At 37.0% G+C, this 20,419-nt stretch overlaps 2 long non-coding RNA genes across 2 annotated transcripts in view; one reads left to right on the top strand and one right to left on the bottom strand.

Annotated features, from left to right (window-relative positions):
- The window catches only part of LOC140603062 (uncharacterized), a 155,823-nt gene that overhangs the window by 90,870 nt on the left and 44,534 nt on the right, over positions 1-20,419 (top strand). The window lies entirely within an intron of this gene.
- Positions 6,834-20,419, bottom strand: part of LOC140603060 (uncharacterized) — a 97,002-nt gene continuing 83,416 nt past the window's right edge. Inside the window, exon 6 of the long non-coding RNA XR_012006114.1 lies at positions 6,834-11,657. This is a non-coding gene — a long non-coding RNA (uncharacterized lncRNA). The remainder of the gene's footprint in view (positions 11,658-20,419) is intronic.

Here is a 20,419-nt window from a genome sequence, read left to right as displayed (position 1 = left end):
CATTGAGTTGATAGCATGAAATTGGCTATAGTGAGAATATTTACACCATGAAAATTAGCAAATAATACAAATCAAGACTCCACCTACCCCCAAAGCTGTGCAGTTTTCAGCATACCATGCTAGCAGACTCAACATGTTATAGGACGCAGAAAATTCTGCTTTACATTATTTTGTTTTATTGGAATCTGGTTGTCCTCAATGATTTTAAATTTGTTATATTCTTCACTTATAATCCATCAAATCAAATCAAAATTGTATTACTCCCAGCACACTAAAATGTATCCATAAAAAAAGTTTTAAAACACTAAAAAGAATGTTGGGGAAGAGTAGAAGTTGAAGCGAAGTAGAAAGGTATCTCCTGCAATGTTGCCGTAGAAGTATAGAAATCTGAGAGTAGAACAAAGCATCTCTAATATTTGCAAAGTAGCAGCAGAAGGAGATCATTTTAAAATTTTATGTTTATATGATACTGCTTTTCTTAGCTGGTATAAAGTTTTCATTATTTTTTTTCTCCAACTGCAACTAATGCTAATCCCATCCAGTAGAAATAGCTCCAGTTCTCTCTCAGGATGGCTATGAAAGTAGTTCTAGATTTGTGTATTTTTGGCTAAGGTGATCAATATTCTAAAGAACCTGGTCGCATCCGTGTCAAACCAGTGAGCGACTTCCTCTGTCAGGCTAGTTTGAAATATGGTTCCGTGAACTCCATCCTTGCTGCCACATACGTCTTTCCTTTATCCATCCTCAGCTACTTTTACATGGGCTCCTCAGAAATTAAAACTTGGTACACCAACAGAAGAATGGGACAGGGGCCAGTGGTTGGAGATTTTTGAACAGGTGGTGTGGCCTGCCAGAGTGTGACAGTACAGCCCATCTTTATAATGGAAGATTCTTATTGTTCCTTAACCTTATAGCAAAAGAGACAGATGTTATATAACCAGAGTCCCCCCACCCCCCACCCCTTGCCAAGCCTGGGTTGCTGGCAGCCACCCTCCTTGCACAGAATTAGAACACACCACACAGATAAACTATGCAGCACGCGTCTATGAAAGCAGAAGTGGGAATCCCAGCAGCAGGAAAACAAACCCCGTTGCCGGGCAACTCTGTGGCCTTGTGCCGTACAGTAACATCGAGCCCAGCCCTTGAAGCAGGACTCCAATTCCTCGTCCATGGAGTCATGCATACCAGAATTACAGGCTTGCATGCCATAGGCTTCTGAGTGAAAGAGGAAACTCTGATTGCGAATTGGACCATGGGCTTTCCTCACATACAGTAGTAGAGATTGACCATGAGCACAAGCAGAATTCTCATGGCTACATGGCTGTCGCAGGAACCATGCAGGGCCTACTGCTACGTGGTAAATCGCAGTGAGAACAGGGACAGAGCACACTACCATGTTGACAGTCGCATTTAAATCATTATATTTATATCATTTTGATATAGGACACTACATCATATTTACGTTTAATTCTGAAGAACGTTGAACTGTTGAGTTTTTATAATTCAACCTCCTCAAAAAACACACATACCCATTCACAGGGACACAAAGAAACTGAAGATGAGTGAGTGTCACCAAGAGGGAAGCCTGCTTCTAGTCATTTCCTCCACTGTCAAAACACCTTGGACTTATAAAAGCTCTATTTGTTTTCAGTAAAGGTTGTGGAGGTCTCCATGCTGACAGGTGAACTTCAAACATCTTTTTAGGTGTAGGTGAAAAGCATACGTGGATCTTATTTCATAAAGAGACCCCTGGGAGTTGAAGATTCTCTAAGGAATTCTTAGGACTTATTTTACGTCCCTGATCACTATCATTTGCTTCCAAAGTTTAACTCTTTATCTAACTATCAAAAACATAGCTATCCACATCCAAATTTCTAAAGAAAGAGAATTTTCTAATCTTGGTGATATTTTGCCTTCACCATAATAGCCACCACATACTGTGCGCTTTTTTCAGGTGCTTTGTTCACAATATTTTATATATTTATTATAGCATTCCTATGGATCAGATAGTTTATAGGTAAGAATACTAAAATCCAGAAGAATTACAGAATTTGCCTAGGGATGCATGGTCAGCAAGACGTAGAGCTAAGATTTTAACTGTCTTCCTAAAAGGCTGTTGAGTGTTCCCACTTCAAATATTCTCCCTCAACATGACACCAAATATTCACTGCTCCTCTATATTCTTCCTCCTTCGATTTCTTGAGTCAGCAAGACACAGGCACTGTATTCCAACCATTCTTGTGAAAATCGAGAACAGGAAAAGAAATATCCTAGGTTGTTTAGAATCTTATAGAGGATCCCTGCTGGGAATGAACCCAGTGGAAAAGGACTGAATTGCCTCCCAGATGCCCTTCCGAGAGTGTAGTTCTGAGGAAGGCAGCCATGGCTGCGTTGTAATTGAGACGAGCTGACTTTTGTGCTGTTTCTGTGAGATCTGCCCTGGCACTCACATTTCCTGGCCCTTAACTTGATGAATGTTGGCACAGCGCAGTAGCTATTGCTTGCAGGAGCCTTAATGAATGATTGCATTCTGATTGACTTCTAGCCCAGACAAAATGCTGAATATACTCACTTTCAATACCCAGTGGCTCTTCCATTAATCCCTGGCTGAGCTTTACATGTAGACCAAAGTCCCTAATAAATGTGGCATTAGATTCAGTCACAAAAGTGCACACAATCGAATGTGACTTGCAGCATGTGCAGAGATATCGAGATAACAGGGGTATTACCTATTTTACAATTTTTCTGTGAATCTAAAACTTCCATTAAAAAAATCATCTTTAAAAAAAACAGGTATAATCGACAACTGTAGGTTGATTCTATGTGCCTCAAAACTGGTTACCAAATGAAAAGTAAAACAAAATGAATATGAATTTTTCTTGGTAACCAAGAAAGTTTGTATCATTAACTTTTTTTTTGTATCATTAACTTTTTTATAGAATATCACTTCTAGGAATAAAATGTCTCTTCATCTTTATTAAGTGGGTCTACATGATAGCACTATCATGTGTATCCTAATAAATAAGAAAAACATAATTCTAATAAAAACTTAAGGGGGGGTGCCTGAGTGACGCAGTCGGTTGGGCATCTGACTCTTGGTTTCGACTCTCAAGGTTGTGGTATCAAGCCCCATATTTGGCTCTGTGCCCAGTTTGGAGTCTGCTTGTCTCTCTCTCTCTGCTTCTCCCTCTGATTGCTCACTCTCTCTCCCTCTTATTGAATCTTGTGTAATAAGTTTTATTTACAATAGTAATAGAATTATTCTTCCTTTTCCTTGTGCCAAACAATATTCTTCAAAAATACTATTTTTGAGAATAGAGAATCTCAAGTGTATTTTTTATTTAAATTCAATTAATTGACATATATTATTAGTTTCAGAGGTAGAGGTCAGAGATTCATCAGTCTCATATAATACCCAGTGCTCATTACATCACGTGCCTTCCTTAATGCTCATCACCCAGTTACCCTGTCCCTCCACCCCTCTCTCCTCCAACAGCCCTCAGTTTGTTTCCTATGATTAAGAGTCTCTCATGGTTTGTCTCCCTCTCTGATTTCATCCTTGTTTTATTTTTTCCTCTCTTCCCCTATGATCCTCTGTTTTGTTTCTTAAGTTCCACATATGAGTGAGATCATGTGATAATTGTCTTTCTCTGATTGACTTATTTCACTCAGCCTGATACTTTCTAATTCCATCCACATTGTTGCAAATGGCAAGATTTCATTTTTTTGATGGCTAAGTAGTAGACCACTATCCATTATATATATGTATATAATATATAATAATGTATAATGTAACAATATATGTGTATATATAATATATTAATGTAATATATTATATTACATATATAACATATTATATATAATAATATATAATATTATATATATATATTACATCTTCTTTATCCATTCATCTGTTGATGGAAATCTGGGGTCTTCCAATAGTTTGGCTATTGTGGACATTGCTGGTATAATGGGGTGCAGGTCCCCCTTCAGGTCACTACATTTGTATCTTCGAGGTATATACCTAGTAGTACAATTGCTGGGTCATAGGGTAACTCTATTTTCAGCTTTTTGAGGAAACTCCATACTGTTTTCCAGAGTGGCTGCTCCAGCTTGTGTTCCTTCCAACAGTGTCAAAGCGTTCTCCTTTCTTCACATCCTCACCAAAACCTATCATTTCCTGAGTGGTTAATTTTAGCCATTTTGATTGGTGTGAGGTGGTATCTCATTGTGGCTTTGATTTGTATTTCCCTGATTCCTAGTGATGTTAAGCATTTTTCCATGTGTCTGTTGGCCATTTGCGGGTCTTCTTTGGATAAATGTCTGTTCATGTCTTATGTCCATTTATTGATTGGATTGTTCTTTGGATGTTGAATTTGATAAGTTCTTTATAGACTTTGGATACTAACCCTTTATCTGATGTGCCATTTGCAAATATCTTATCCCATTCTGTTGGTTGTCTTTTGGTTTTGTCAACTGTTTCCTTTGCTGTGCAGAAGCTTTTTATCTTGATTAAGTCTCAATAGCCCATTTTTGCCTTTATTTCCCTTGCTTTTGGAGATGTGTCTAGTAAGAAGTTGCTGCCTGTGTTCTTCTCTTGGATTTTGATGGATTCCTGTCTCACGTGTCATCCATTTTTGAGTCTATTTTTGTGTATGGTGTAAGGAAATAGTCCAGTTTCATTCTTCTGTATGTCTCTGTCCAATTTGAGTATATTTTTAATGTATGACACAATTTTCCTAGCCATTTTTCCACTACTGGATATTTATTTACAGTATCTTTCTATCAAAGATTTTTGTAAAATTAACATGCACAAATATAAATCTTTGTGCAATCTGTCTCCAAGAGGTGAAAATACTCTGACAGAGAATATGAGCTTTTTTAAGGCTGTTGAAAGATATGACCAAGCTGTTTCTCTCATCAGTTGGTATGTATTTACACATCCACCAGCCACGAGAGGGTCCATTTCAACAAACACTTGTTAACATTGGCTGTTACATTTTCAAAAAATATTTGCTCATTGATAGCTAGAAAAAGGTTTCCCATTTTATTTTATTTTGTTTCTAATGATGTTGAGATTAATACATTAATACTATTAATGTTCTCAATTTATTTTCTAATTGATCTATCAGGGTAGTGAAAATCTCTCACAATAATAAAATTGTATTAAAACTACTGTGAATTTCTAAAAGGTTTTACCTTCACTATTAGTGATACCTTTCCATCCATGAGGATTTTTTAATGTTTTTATCTTTATTACTAATTTTACCATCTCTTGATTAAAATGAATGTCTTTATAGCATTTAATGTTTTTGCTTTAAATTCTACCTTATGGGAGGATCCCTGCCTGGGTGGCTCAGGGGTTTGGCACCTGCCTTCTGCCCAGGGCGTGATCCTGGAGACCTGGGATCCAGTCCCACATCAGGCTTCCTGCACGGAGCCTGCTTCTCCTCTGCCTGTGTCTCTGCCTCTCTCTCTATCTGTGTCTCTCATGAATAAATAAATAAAATCTTTTTTAAAAAAATAAAAAAATAAACTCTCCCTCATGTAATACTACTACTGCTTTCTTCTGATTTCAGACACATAATATAGTACTATTAACTATAGTCACGGTGCTATATGTTACATCCCCATGACTTATTTATTTTATAACAGCAAGTTTGTTCATTTTGATCACCTTACCTATTTCATCTACCCCTGGCAACTACCAATCTGTTCTTTGTATCTATTTCATTTTTTTAAGATTCCACAAATAAGTGAGATCATATGGTGTTTGTTTTTCTGTTTTACTTATTTCACTTAGCACAATGCCCTCAAAATCCATCTATGTTGTCACAAATAGCAGGATTTCCTTCTTTTTTATGGTGAATAATATTCCATTGTATATATATACCACATTTTCTTTATCCATTCATCCACTGGTGAACACTTAGGTTGCTTCCATGCTTTTGCTATTATAAAAATTGCTATATTACACATGGGTATGCATACGTTTTCAGATTAGTGTTTTCTTTTCCTTTGGGTAAATACCCAGTAGTGGGATTGCTGGACCATACGACAGTTCTATTTTTAAGTTTTTGAGGAACCTCCATACTGTTTCCCACAGTAGTTACACCAACATTCCACCCACATGTGGATGAAAGGGAATCCCCTTTTCTCCACATCTTTGACCCAACACTTGTTATTTCTTGTCTTTTTGAAAATGCCATTAAAAGTAGTGTAAGGTGATCTCATTGTGGTTTTTATTTGCAACTCCCTGAGAATTAGTGATGTTGAGCATCTTTTTATGTGTCTGTCAGCCATTTGTATATCTCCTTTGGAAAAATTTCTTTTTGGGTCCTCTGGTTATTTTTAATCAGATTGTCTGATTGTATTGAATTCTATTTTATATAAGTTGACCTTTTGATGGGTCTTCTATGTTTCATTTTTCTCCTTTTAAGTTCTTAATTATGTGTTATTACATTTAACTTATTTTTTACTTCAATTCAACTTTCATCATTTTGCTTCTACTAATTTCATTTTATCTATTCATTACAATTAAATTTCCCATATATATGCAATATTTCCAGAATATAGGTTGTTTGTTTTATTTTTCCATAATAGCCCCTACATCTATATTTCATATTCTCTCTCTCTCTTTCATCTTCAATGATTTTTCATAAGTCTGATGGTTTTTCTAATTGCTCATCCCACAGAGAAGAATCTATTCTTGCTAAGTAGTGTCTTATAACAAAATAGAAGACTGATAGAATGTATATGGTTCCCTGCTTAGAGCTTTTACATTTTTAAAGACCATAGTTTAAGGCAGAAGAAATTTTAAAATAAAGGAGAAATTATATTCACAGTAAATTTATTAAGTAGGTTCAGAGATTCATAAATCTAGAGGAACAGGAGAGGGAACTAGAGACATAGATTATAGCAAATAACTTCATTTCAATGATGCCCTTCTGGAAGAGCAGGGTTTCACATCACCAAATTTTTCAAGGGTTGCAGCTTCTGGTTTCTGAAACATGTCTTATCTCAGTCACTTCCAACAGCTCACTGTTTGTTCTACTTGCCATCTTGCTCACCAGCCACTTCTGCAAGATCGTCCTATAATTTGCTGAGCACTGAGCTAATCACTAGTATGATGGGAGAGAACAGACTTTTCCCACTCTTAAGGAACTAATGAAGAATACATGCACAAGACGATGTGTGTCAACATAACATGACAAGGTATATAATATTTAAATATTGGGCACTTTGACAGCTTAGTGAATGCACACATATTATCAAGTTAATATAGCACATGTAAATAAAACTATTTCTGTAGAGCTACTAATTGAACTCACTTTGGTTGAATTAATCTTTGAATGTGTTGAGACAAATTTATTTGCTGGTTTAGTTTGGTTTGTTTTTTTTTTTTTATGTCATTAGCTATCAGATTATTTTGTTCCTAACAAAATGTAGCCACTTTTCTCCTTTTCTAAGACATGTTATGCCAAAATCAGGATAAGAAACTGTTATTTTTCTCCTCATATCTTTATATATTCATATATCTCAAAAACTTATTCAAATAGTTGCAACTAATGTCTCTGAAAGGCCAAAGACAAAACAATCAACTTGTTCTACTCATGCATTGATTGGTGAAGCGATCTGCACAATGAAACAACCATTATCACCAAACTATGTCTAAGCCTACACACCATCTTATTGTTTGCATATTGTGTCACCTTGAGCAAATTATTTAATAAGTTACACATGAAGTTAAAAATTTAGAAAGAATACTTGGTTTTAAATACATAATGTCTTCAATACATCACACATACATACATATATTTTATATATATAATATTGTAAATATATAGCTAGAGTAGCATCTACCAATACAAATATGTATACATGAATGTGCATATATGTCAGTGTCGATTTGAAATCGACAGTTTATTGGTGAGGACATGTGTACAAGTATTGCAGGGGAAATCTATTCATTATGAAAACCATTACCCCTACATGACAATACACCAAGCTCCAAAAGACAAATCAGAAAGGAAGAATGAGGATGAAAACTCAAAGCCTTGACAAATCACTGCAATAAGAGATTCTTTTCTCAATTTGCTGATGGTCTGTTTCTCCAGATTAATAGTAATCCGATACCATATGTTTAGTTCAACCCCTACAGCTTTTAGTGCATGCCTCATTCAGATTCAGGCTGCCAGGTCAGCGGCTTCAGCTGCTTTTGGCAGTGTTTTGATTTTTCACAAGAATTGTTACAGTAACTTTGAATCTAACTGAGTTTCTTAGATAAACTTTAAAGCTAAGTGCTTTTATCTCTTCACTAGGATGTAAGACACTAGGATGTAAGACTTGCCAAGGAAACTGACAATGTTCATGCATATTTGTATTTACTTACAAATACTTACATGCATGCTTATATTTACTTACAAATACTTCAAGAGTTTGTCGAGAAGTTTGAAAAACTGTCAGTGTACTCTGACATTTATATTTATGCGTCCAAGTTAAACTTTTTAGCATATTTTAATCAATAATATTATTTGGGTGTTTAGATAACAACTTGATAAAGGTAGGATCTCAGATGCTTAGAAAAACACCATTCTCTATACATTTCATCATAAATTAAAGTCTTTTCATGGAAACAATATTGTTTGCTTTTGGAGATAATAAGATAATCACATATGAGCAAGCAAAAGACAAAATAAATGAAAGAAAATACAGGCTCTAATTTATGAAAAATGTGTCCAATTAATTTTTAATAAGCAAAGGAGTCAATAAAATGGAACAGCAAGTGGACATCTAGAGAAGTTTTTTTAGAGTTCTTTGGAAGACATTGGTATTCTCAATTTATAAGGAGATATGGTTTTCTGGTCTGGATTTTTCTAACCATTTTTTCCCAGGTGAGGAAATATCACTGTATAGCGTTCTTTGAAAAGCTTTGAACTTTGCCACTTGAATCTTAGGGAAAAGAGAGGAGGAACAGGTACAGACCATGACTGCAATGTTTTCAAGGGAATATTCACCTCAACTTTTTAAGAGTGAACCATTCTCAGAAAGAGAGAAATTCTCTGGGATAGTTTTTGCCAACTCCTGGGGTTGAAAAATACTGCTTGGAGAAGCCTACTTCTTATATTATCTCTAATAATTCATTTAGGGAAAATGACCTTGTTGTGCAACTCTGTTTGGAACTGTTAATTAAGATTAACGAGGATCTTGCTGTTTTGCACTGGCTTGTTTCTTCGATCAAGCTAGTTGAATCTGGACTGGTCTGACGTCCTGCCTGGACAGGGCTGACATTCTGCCAAGAAGCCAGCAATAGGCTGGGGAAGATTAAAACACTGAGGAGGCAAGCAGCAATGTTTGAAAGTTGAATTTGGGGCATGAACAACAGGAAGGAGGCCTAACACCCAGAGGTGAAGGTAACAGAATCTAAGTTACCCATGTTGAAGAGAGCCTCTCCTCCTGTATCAGAAACATCTAGACTTTTTTCAGTTATCAATTAAACACTATGCACAGACATTTAGAAAATTTCCAAAATTAGAATTACCACTGAAAAACACAAAGATTTAAGTAATTCTGAAATATTCAATGCCAGAGACCTACATTAAAGATCGTCTATTTGCCTGTTGTACCTTTTCTGAATTAACAATAAACTACATTTGCTTCCTATAAGTGTCCCAATTTGTGGTTTTAGCAGTAGGGAATGTTTCACTTTGAAAACATATTTTAAGAAGTAATGGTTTTTTTAACCACTCACTGGTTTCCATAAAGACTTACAGACAATATAGAACTTATATTCGGCAGATACGGATATCTCAGTCACACTGGAGGGGAAACTAGCAAAGTTAGAGGGGGCAATAGCAAAACTCAAATATAATCGTTTTCTCCTGAGCAACAGACACTATTTCCTTCTCCTAGCCAGCAACACAAGGTTGAATTATTTTGTGGATACTTATGTTATATGTAAACCTGGAAAATAGAAGTGTTCACAATTTTCTAACAATCTAGCAGTCACACTTATATAAACATGTCTTCCTTTCACTATGTTGCTTTTGTTCAGTACCTCTATGTAATGACCAATAAGTAATAAAATAAGGGGAAAATTGTTAAGATGTCGGTTTTCCCAAAAAAATGTCCTATAGATTCACTAGAATTTAAATCAAAGTCCAGCAGAATTGGGTTGTTGTTGTTGTTGTTTTGGAAATAATTAAGCTGATTCTAAGACGTATATGAAAAACCAAGATAAGGGGTGGCTCGTGGCTCAGTGGTTGAAAGTCTGCCGTCGGCTCAGGGTGTGACCCCGGGGTTCTGGGATCAAGTCCCACATTGGGCTCCCTGCAAGGAGCCTGCTTCTCCCTCTGCGTGTGTCTCTGCCTCTCTCTGTGTCTCATGAATAAATGGATAAAATCTTTAAAAAAAAAAAAAAAGAAAGAAAAGGCAAAATAAAATAGCATTATAATAGCAAAAATAATCTTTAAAAAAGAAAGATTTTTTTTATAAAGCTATAGTAATTAAGACAATGTATTGGAGAAATAATAAGCATGTAAATCAAGGGAATACAGTAGAATGCATGAAACAGACTCACACTGACACGGTCAATTGATTTTCAATAAAGGTATTAAAGCTATTCAATAGTGAAAGGATAATCTTTTCAACAGATGAGCTGGAACACTGAGCTATCCTTTTTTTTTTTTTTTTTAAAGTATCTTGATCTACACCTTGTACCTCATAAAAATTAACTCAAATGGATCATATACCTCCAATAAAACCTAAAATCACAAAACTTACAGACGAAATGAGGAGAAAATCTTTCTGACTGGGAATAACCAAAGACTTTTAGGCATGACAGCAAGAGGACAAACAATTTTTAAAAATGACAAATTGTCTTATTTTATTTCCCTTCCCTTTCCCTGTGTTCATCTGTTTTGTTTCTTAAATTATATATGTGATTGAAATCATATGGTATTTATCTTTCTCTGACTTATTTCACTTAGCATAATACCCTCTAGTTCCATCTACATCATTGCAAATGGCAAGATTGTATTCCTTTTCATGTTTGAGTAATATTCCATTGAATCTGTATACCACATCTTCTTCATCCATTCATCTGTCAATAGACATCGTGGCTCCTTCCACAGTTTGGCTATTGTGGACATCGCAACTATAAACACTGTGGTTCATGTGCCCCTATGAATCACTATGTTTGTATCCTTCAGATAAATCCCTAGTAGTACAATTACTGGGTCATAGGGTAGCTCAATTTTCAACTTTTTGAAGAAACTCCACACGGTTTTCCAGAATGGCTGCACTAGTTTGCATTCCCACCAACAGTGTAAGAGGGCTCCCCCTTCTCCACATCCATGACAACATCTGTTGTTTCTTGACTTGTTATTTTTAGTCATCCTGTTGGTGTGAGGTGATATCTCATTGTGATTTTGATTTGTATCTCCTTGATGCCAACTGATGTTGAACATTTTTTCATGTGTCTATTGGCCATTTGTATGTCTTCTTTGGAGAAATGTCTATTCATGTCTTCTGCCCATTGCATGACTGGATTTTTTGTTCTTTGGGTGTTGAGTTTGATAAGTTCTTTATAGATTTTGGACACTAGCTCTTTATCTGATAAGTCATTTGCAAATATCTTCTCCCAATCAGTAGGTTGCCTATGAAAACAGAGGGAGACAAACCATTAGAAGCTCTTAATGCTAGGAAACAAACTGATGGCTGCTGGAGAGGAAGTAGGTGGGAAATGGGGTAACTGGGTGATGAGCATTAAGGAGGACACATGATGTGATGAGCACCATTATATGCAACAGACAAATCACTAAATTCTACTTCTGAAACTAATAATACACTATATGTTAATAAAATGGAATTTAAATTAAAAATAAAAATTTTTAAGAATTTAAAAATGACAAATTGGACTCCAGAAATATTAAGAACTACTTTACAAAGTATTTCAAACTATTAAGAGAATGAAAAGACTAGCCATATATTGTAAGAAAATATTTGCAATACACACAACTGATTTTTTTTAAAAAATACATAATATAGAAAACATACATAATATAGAAAGATCTCTCAAAATTCAATAAGAAGAAAGCAAATAACCCAATAAAACATATGGGCAAAAGACTTGAACAGACATTTCACCAAGGAAGATATATAGATACAAGTAAAAACATGAAAAGATGTTCAGCATCATTTGTAACTAGGGAAATGCATTAAAAACTACAGTGATATAACACTAAAAACCTATTAGGATGGCTAAAAAATACTTTTAATATCAAGTACTAGTGAGAATATGGAGCGATTAACAGTGAGAATGCAAAGAAGTAAAGTCAGTATTTAAAATAGTTTGGCAACTTCTTAAAAAGTTAAACATACACTTAAAATAAGAGTCAGTGATCTGACTGCTAGATATTTACCCAAGTGAAATGAAAACCCTTTGTTCATACAAATACCTCTATGCAAATGCTTATAGCAGCTTCTCTGTAATCACCAAACACTGGAAATAACTCAAATTTCCCTCAACTAAGGATGGAGAAACAAACTATGGTATAGCCAAACAATGGAATACTACTCAGTAATGGGAATGAGCTACCGACACCACAATGGACTGATTCTCAAATGCATCATGTTAAACGAAAGAAACCAGACTTAAAAGGCTATAAATGGTATGTTCCCACTTACATGACATCCTTGCCAAGTCCGAACTACAGGGAAACAAAAGAAATTAGTGATTGCCAGAAGCTAGAAATGGGGAAAGGGTTTACTGCAAAAGGGGAGTTTTGAGGATGATAGAATTATTCTATATATTGATCATGGTGTTGATGGGAGTTACAAGGATGTATATATTTGCCAAAACTTGCAGACATGCTGCAGTACAAAGAGCAAAGGGCGGGGGGGGGGGGGTGAGGTGAGGTATTCCAAGAAACAGCAAGATGGAAGGCCAAGTTTAGAGCCACTGAGGGAGCATGAAGAATAATAGAACTAGGTACACAGGCCACAAAAGCCAGGGTAAGAATCCTGTCAGCCGTATGTAATCCTGGGCTTTGGGCATATTGTTTCTTGAGCACATTATTTGCTCCATATCTGCTATGAAATGCAGGCTCATGACATCGCTTCATGGGGAGCTGTATGGCTAAATGAGAAAATGTACATGCTATGTCTCAGCGCAGTGTTTGACACATAATGATTATTCTGAGGAAATGGTAGCTGTAGAGGACACCTCTGGTGCTCAGCATCATACCCCCCGGCCACCCTCTGATTACAGCTACAGACGAGGTGGACAGATTTGTGTACCCCTGGCTCATGATGCACCAACAGCCTTCCATACCAGGAAGATGCTTCGGATCTTTCTGCATTTTGTCCCAGCCCCTGGGAACACCGCTGGGCCAGCTGAAAGTGCAGCCCAGGAATGTAGGGGAGTTCAGGCCCCCAAAACAACCCTCGACCAAGAGCAGATAGCAGTTTCTTGTCTTTCAGCAGAACCGTGGAGGTTCTAGCAGAACAGAGGCCCCTTGCCCACCCATATATTATGGTACCCAACAGTGACCATAATACAGTATCGGCATATTGTCTTCCTCTTCCCCATCTCATACTTGTTACTCCCTCTCTCCAGCCTCCTGAGACCACCTTTCAAGTCAACTGTCTCTCCCACTGCCCACTTCAGCTTCTGCTTTCAAGAGATCCCAAAGTGACACACATGCTGTCCCCAGAAGGCTGCATTCTTCAATCATCTGATGCAATGACTTAATGAAATGGCCATTCCTCATGCTCCCAACCTGATTGTATCCTCAACAAGTGCTATTTATGCTGTGATTTGTAACGTGTAACCATGCTATCCCACTCTGCCATCTTCCCCAGCTGTTGAGTGTAGAACCTACAGATGCTGCCTGTGGCTTCCCGTCACAGTTCTCTTTACCTTTGGGCTCCTCCACCCTTTGTCACCCAACAGAAAATCCCTGCTCAGAAAGGAGGGGTGCTTCAGTTCTTGCATCTCTGACCCCCACTTCCTCTCCTCCCATGTCTAGCTCCTCCCCATTCACGACACCATTGCATGATTGAGCTACTTCGTAAAATGGGCTCCTCCAGACACAGACTTAGCTTCAGCACTCAAGGAAATTTCACTACCCATACAGATCTGAACTTGGGAGAACTCAAACAGAAACGACTGGGAAAATAAACACAGATAGAGAGACACCCTGCCCCATCCCAAGAAATCAATGCTTCGAGGTTCTCCAAACATCTTCTGTTGTTTCCTCTACCTCAAACTCCCATTCATAGTTATTTGGAAAACAGCTTGTTACCATGTGCAAACGCTACTTAATGAAAGAAATTTTAACCCAAGGCAGTGTAGCAAATAACCCCCATTGTAACGAGATTTAACAAAGACAAAAGCAGTCTTGAAATATTGTTGTATCTTTTAAAATGAAATTGTTATCTATATATGGCACTCCACATCTGGTTGTGATACCAGGCTGTGCTTGTGGTTTTTATAGCTTATACCAGAACCCACAGCAGTGGCAGAGAGTTTCTTCATCTGCACTAGCCATTGAGCATTTAAACTGTGGCTAGTGAAACTGAGGCACTGGATGTATAACTTTATTTAACTTTAATTAAGTTTAATTTAATAGCCACATTTGGCCACTCTGGAATACAGTATTGAACAGGCCTATCATTCACCACCAATTATCACAGAAATTAAACTTCTAACTCCTAAGAGAATTATTTTTTGTTGTTTTTTTTTTTCTTTTGTTATTTGGTTGGGGTTAGCAGAATATGATTTTTCTGGGGAATGCTGGCATTTGAATTTTAATCCCACTGAGTGTAATTATTATTATATAGAAAAACTTTCATGCTTTTAAATCTATCAACATTCCAAGAGTCATCAGCAAGCCATCTATCTTTTTAAAATATTTTGAGAGTGGGGCGCCTGGGTGGCTCAGCGGCTGAGCATCTGCCTTCGGCTCAGGATGTGATGCCAGAGTCCTGGGATTTAGTCCCACATCGGGCTCTCTGCAGGGAGCCTGTTTCTCCTCTGCCTGTGTCTCTCCCTCTCTCTGTGTGTCTCATGAATAAATAAATAAAAATATTTTTAAAAATCAAACATTTTGAGAACAGGAGCAGCTGGGTGGCTCAGTCAGTTGAGTGTCCAACTCTTGACTTTGGCTCAGGTTATGATCTCAGGGTCCTGAGATGGAGCCCCACATCCAACTCCACACTCAACCGGGAGTCTGCTTGGGTATCCTCTTTCTCCCTCTCCCTCTAAACCCTACCTGAGAGAGCTCTCAGGTGTGCATGCGCTCTCTCTCTAAAATAAATAATAATTAAAAAAAAAAGTTTTAAAAGCATAAACAAAAGCTAAAGGCCTCTTGAACAAGCAGACTTTCCTCAAAAACTAAAGGTTTGATAGCAACCTTCACCTACTCTCTGCCTCCCTTAGGAAGAATAGTTTAAAGCAGACGATTAAATAACTCTAAATAACTCTCATGTTATTTTGTTCCTCTAATTTGGTGATATCAGGAATCTCCAACAGTGTTTCTTTATCTATGGCCCATATCATTGTTGAAAACCTAAACATAAATGGTATTTTTTCTAGACAACCTAGCCTGCCCGGGAACTATTAGAATGCAGGCAACTGATAACATCAAGCAGCTTGTTGTGATCAATAAAAATAATATCCAATCTAAATTAAAGTCTTAATCTGTCCAATTCACTAACGCTGTACTTTCAGGTGCCAAGTGACTTTGCAACGGCAGTACACTCGTGTGCATGCAGCCGCTTTTCTCCATGAACCCTTGTGACATCAGATAGTATGGAAGACACCCTCAGTCTTGGACCATCTCCTCCCCTACCTTCCCATGGCCATGTTATCTTTGTTTCAGTCCTAGTCTGTTTGGGTTTTCTTCTGCCTCCACCGACTGTCAGGTTTTCTCCTTAGCCTCCCACACTTCTCACTCTCTATCTCAGCAGAACAGAATTTGTCCTCGTCTCCAGACTGGCTCTCAGCTACAAGCTGATGATTCCCAACACTGAGACCCTCTTGCAAATTTCAGAGTATGTTCTGCACCCTTCTGTGCATAGAGACCTCGGTGCTACACCAGTTCTAGAACTCAACTCATCACATCCCTCCCATAAACAGGTCCTCATCCCGACAATCATCTGACCAAGAAAATCAGTCATCCTCAATTCATCTTTCCTCATTTATGATAAATAGCAGGTAAAGCTTCCTATCATCACCACTTTGTGTCAGTTCTTAGACAAACATAGCCTTCTCATTAGGCTCTAACTCCACCTTTCCTCCCTTCAACACAACTTGCACTCCCACCATTTACATCTTCCAAATTTATTGCTTTCAAATCACTCCCCTTACCCAAAAACATCAGTGGATCCCCATGATTTATGCAGTAATCAATCTAAAACCCTCAGCTTTGCACTCACGAGCCTTATTCTTAACATTGGTCCCCCTTTCTCTGCCATAACATCCTTCCTAATATAAATTTTGTTCCTTCAGACTGCACTTTCCCACCACTAAGTTTGTGCTCTCCATCCCTTTGCCCAGAAATGCCTTATCTCTTCATGCTATCTACCCAACCCTGGCTCATTTCTGATTTCACCTTTTCTACGTGACTCTTCAGGTGTTACACCCCTTCTGATTTTTTAAAAAAATATTGCCCACATCACTCACCTGTCATTTATTGTTAGTTGACTATGTGGCGTGTATATCTGTGTGTGAAAGTCAGAATACATGTAAAGGGCTTAGAGTGGTTCCTGCCAAACGGTAAGTATTCAATCACTACTAGCAATTATCAGTACGAGTATTCTTATTATTACTACCACTAATATTATTGACATGGAAATGACTTACCAGTGTATTCTAGAGTCTAGCATAGTGTCTTGAAATTAATATGTGTTCAATAAACATAAATCCCATGAAGTAATTTTTATGCACGGATGCTTTGCAAAGCAATCCATAGAAGCATAGAAAGAAGTGAGTGATGGAGGGGGTTTAACTAATTATTATGAGTGTGGAAAATAGATTTTGCATTGAAAATTCTTTTATGAAAGTCTTTATCCAGTCTGTGTATACATCCAAATTATAATATATTTAGTCTCTTCTCAGAGATAACAGCACTCCTCCTACCCATCTGTCATGTCAGGTTGCACTGAGAAAATGCTAATTTACCTTTTTGATATATCATTTGACAATTTCTGGTCTCAGATATCACACGCAAGGTTGCACATCAGTGAATCAAATTTGAATCCATATTGTCAAGTTCATATTTAGAATAAAATTATGTTGCATCTTTCATATAAACTTAAAAGTAAAGTTGTATATCAAACGAGTGTGTGCATGTAACTTGAATGCAGAAGATAAAAGTAAGGCAAAGGAAGAGACTATTATCTTATTGGCTATGAAATTACTGAACCAACTCAGTTGATTTATGGAAGAAGGTTTAAGCAGCTTCGGTTGAACTTTCACAGTGCAACTTCTGGATGCCCATTCCATTAATTCATTAAATAAAAAGAGCATTCTTTTAATTCTAATTATCTTAGCTACACATGTTAAATATGCTAAAAGCTAAACACAAGCAATAATATTCCTGTCATTTTTTCATCTGCCAACTCCTCAGAAATAATTAAACTATATTGAGAGAAGTAATTCTTCACTCAAAATGATTTTTTACCAATGCAAAGGAAGCAGCATGCAATAAAAATTCATATAACCTAGTCATTCAGTACAAAAATAGAACTAGGAAAGCATTAACAGCAATTTAGTTCAATACAAAGGAGAAAATTGCCGGTGTTTACTTTAATTTCATAGGATAAATATATAATTCAGATTTGTCATATTTTCTTAAGGAATTTGGGGGATTTTAGAGACCAACTTTATTATAATCAAAAATATTTGGAGATTTTAAAATTTCTGAATCAAGAATTTCAATTTTGAATTTATTTGAATCAAAAAATATATCAATATAATTGCTGAGCTCCAAAGTCAACAGTAGAAGGCAAAGAGTCACAGACTTGAGAAACAGCTTCAAGCAGTGAAAGATCCAAATGGGAGTTCTAAGGAGTTCTAAGGTACTATGGTGACAAAAGGAATCACAGTTTTCTGGGCATTGAGAGGGGGCGACTCATTTTAAGAACATCCTCAGTCCCTCATGCTAACTAAGTACACAGATAGGTAGGTAGGTAGATAGGTAGGTAGATGATAGATGGGTGAGTGGACAGACAGAGGGATGGATGGACGGACAGATGGATGGATGGATGGAAACATAGTTAAATTCATAGATTCTCTACACAAAAGCCATCTTGGTTCATACGTAAACTTTCCCAGCCCCTAATGCTTTGTATCACTGAGTAACAGCAGCTGAACACAACACAGTAACACAGCTAACTGGAGCAGGCTGCAAACAGACACAGCACGAAACCCAGTGCAATGAGCACTGTCTTGGAGGCGCTCAGTGGGAGGCTTTCCTCTACTTTTGGGCAAAACCTGAAACTGTTCCTCAACCTGCACACATCCTTCCGTCATTTCCAGAATTCAGATGTTTCTCTCTTACATTCACCCTATCTTACATTCACCTCAACTCCGTTGCTTTTCCCCCAAGGGTGAAATCTAAAATGTACTGTAGTGTTATTTTTTAAAGAGTATTGCGTGTCTTTTTAACTGAATTAGAGTTAGTAATTAGGATTGTTATTTTTTTTTTGCCAGGCACAGGTTACAAATTATACAGGTTTGGAATGACCTACTCCAATTCTATTTTTCCACTGAGCTTTGTTATCTTTTAGAGATGGTTTTGCCAAACTTGAGACTTTTCAGAAAAGTGTGTATTGTACTATAGAATAGAAGTCTGTATTCCGTTTTAGAATTTCTCAATGAAGTATCTCATCCCTACCCTAAAACCCATATTACCTATGTTCAAGTTTTAATTCATCATGCCTATTTGTTTGTAAGATCTCTTAAAGGCCCTTCCAAATTTCCATTCCTTTTTCTCACAACCTGATCCAGCCCTGGACTGTGGAAAAACCTTCAACATTGATAGGTAAGTTATTAATAAATCTACCTTGGTGCTGTAAAGTCCTCATCAAAATGAGGATTGTCAAAAATTATGTTTCTCAAAAATATTATTTGATGTTAATCGGTTAAGTCATTAAGATTTTTTACTCTACCAATAATCTGTGAGGTACAATGTTCTACCTATCTAATTACAGCACTGTGACTCATCTCTTCTGTTTCATTGCACAAGATTTCTTTCAAAAGATAAAAGGTTTTTGTTCACCTGTCATCTTTCTTTTCATTGCTTTCTCTTTGTTTCCCGTGTTGGCCTCAGTCATGTGGACTTTGGGATGCTAGTCACCTGCCTGCTATCTTTCTGACATATTTTTGCAAGTATTTTTGGCATATCACTGTGTGCCAAGCTTGCCCTTTCTCTCACGTTGGCTACATACTTTAGCGCTTTCCCCCTCAACTGAACTTTTCCATCTGTCTAATAAGCAATTAATTCCCTTGGCAAAAAAAAAAAAAAAAGCATCAGTGGTAGCTTTTAATATATCAGTTTTTAATATATTAAGAGAATGTTTAGGTCCAATTCAAATGGCATTTCTTGAGCTGTTTTATTCTTTTACTTTAGGTTTTCTTTAGCTTTTTCAGAGAAATAGTTTTGTTTTATTTTGTATTCAAATGGAAGGAGTAGAATATAGAAAAATATGAACTCTAGAGCCTAGTTTTGGAGTCCACCTATTTCACTATGCAATCAAGTTATTTACTGCCCTGCCTCCCAGGCCTCAGTTTCCTCACAGAGTTATGGGTATATTTAAATAAGCATGGATGAGGTGCTTATAACATTGCCTGGCACAGAGTTAGACTAAATAAGTGTATAGTGCTATCACTACGACTACTATCTTCCTGTATCACTCCTTTATGCTATGTCATCCCTTGATGGTCTTATACTATATATTTGCAGGAATTGAGATATGAAGTATACTTTAGGATTCATGTACCAAGATGGGACAAATCAAAGTTAACATCTTCAAACACACACACACACACACACACACACACACACACATACACACATATACACACACCGTACATCCTAGATAAGAACTTTTTTTTTAAGGAATATTTATTAGGCAACAATTATATGGCATAAATGGCGTTATTTATTTTTTAAAATATTTTATTTACTTGGGAGAGACAAGACAGTGACAGAGATATTGAAAGAGAGAGCACAAGCGGGGAGGAGAGGGAGAAGCAGGCTCCCTGATAAGCAGCGAGCCCGATGCAGGGCTCGATCCAGAACCCTGGAGTCATGACCTGAGCCAAAAGCAGATGCTTAACCAACTAAGCCACTCAAATGCCGCCTAGATAAGAACATTTTAAAATCTTGTCAGTCACTCTGCCACCCTGATG

This window comes from Canis lupus, chromosome 13, assembly GCF_048164855.1.
Source record: "Canis lupus baileyi chromosome 13, mCanLup2.hap1, whole genome shotgun sequence".
Lineage (NCBI taxonomy): Eukaryota > Metazoa > Chordata > Mammalia > Carnivora > Canidae > Canis > Canis lupus.
This window is presented reverse-complemented; position numbering and strand designations above follow the sequence as displayed.